Source organism: Schistocerca americana, unplaced genomic scaffold (assembly GCF_021461395.2).
Source record: "Schistocerca americana isolate TAMUIC-IGC-003095 unplaced genomic scaffold, iqSchAmer2.1 HiC_scaffold_1494, whole genome shotgun sequence".
Classification (NCBI taxonomy): domain Eukaryota; kingdom Metazoa; phylum Arthropoda; class Insecta; order Orthoptera; family Acrididae; genus Schistocerca; species Schistocerca americana.
The window spans coordinates 27,501-28,542 of NW_025725578.1; positions in this window are offsets into that span (position 1 = coordinate 27,501).

The following is a 1,042-nucleotide window of genomic DNA, read 5'->3' on the forward strand; positions in this document are numbered from 1 at the left end:
CCTCAATCGGACCAGCACACTGCAGATGTCCACCGCGCTTCGCACCGGGCCCGCGAGGACCTACTTTGGCCGCACGGCGCCGCGTGCAGGGTGCGCCGGCGCGCAGCTGCGCCGCCTGCCGCCTCCGTCGGCCGGCGCGCCTGCCACTGGCCGCCCCCACCAGCCGGCTGTAGCGCGTGCGCCCACGCACCGCGCGGCCAGCACGCCGGGAGGCCCCCCCTCACCGGCCGGGGACGGTCCCACCCAGCCACCGCCGCGTATCGCTTCACACCCAGATGCCATTCACGTTCGTGGGCATGGTGGGTATCGCTGGAACAACCGGTTGGTAGCTCAACCGATCGTCGCCATCACTGATTCACCTCTAGCGAGAACAACCGCACCACAACGGTTTACCAGTTGTTCATTTGCATAACGTCACCAGCAAACGTAGGCGTCCATCGCCATTTGCAAATTCAACGATTGTTGCATGCCTGTGTCAGGTGTCACGACACACTATGTCTGCCCACATACACGCAACAACATGTGCACGCTTCGCGAACACGTGGAAGGTGGCCCCCGTACGTATGCGATGTCCATTGCGCGAACGACTGTCAACCGGCCTCTGTCGCATGTCGCAGATGTGGAACGCAGTGCACCATGCTATCACGGTGTGTGAGAAGAGACGACTACGTCTGACAACACGCGCCACTACATCAACAGACGGCTCATGCTGATCGCCATCCAGGGCATACCACACTGCAATCCAGCTCTTATAGGGAGACGACACGTAGCTGAGTGCACAACATTTGGACCGCATGGTTCGCCGTTGTTGGCGCAGTCGTTGTACGGTCACATGTACCACGATGTATCATTCAGTACATGAGGACCAATGTGCAGTACAGTGTGTGATTTGGACGTACAACATCAGCGGACAGTTGACACAGGCCGTACCACAGCGTAGGCTAAGTGCTTCGCACATGCGAATGCCAATGAACAACTGCAAATGCCAATGAACAACTGCAAAGGGCATTGAGCATGTACGTCCTGCTGCCATCCACATTAC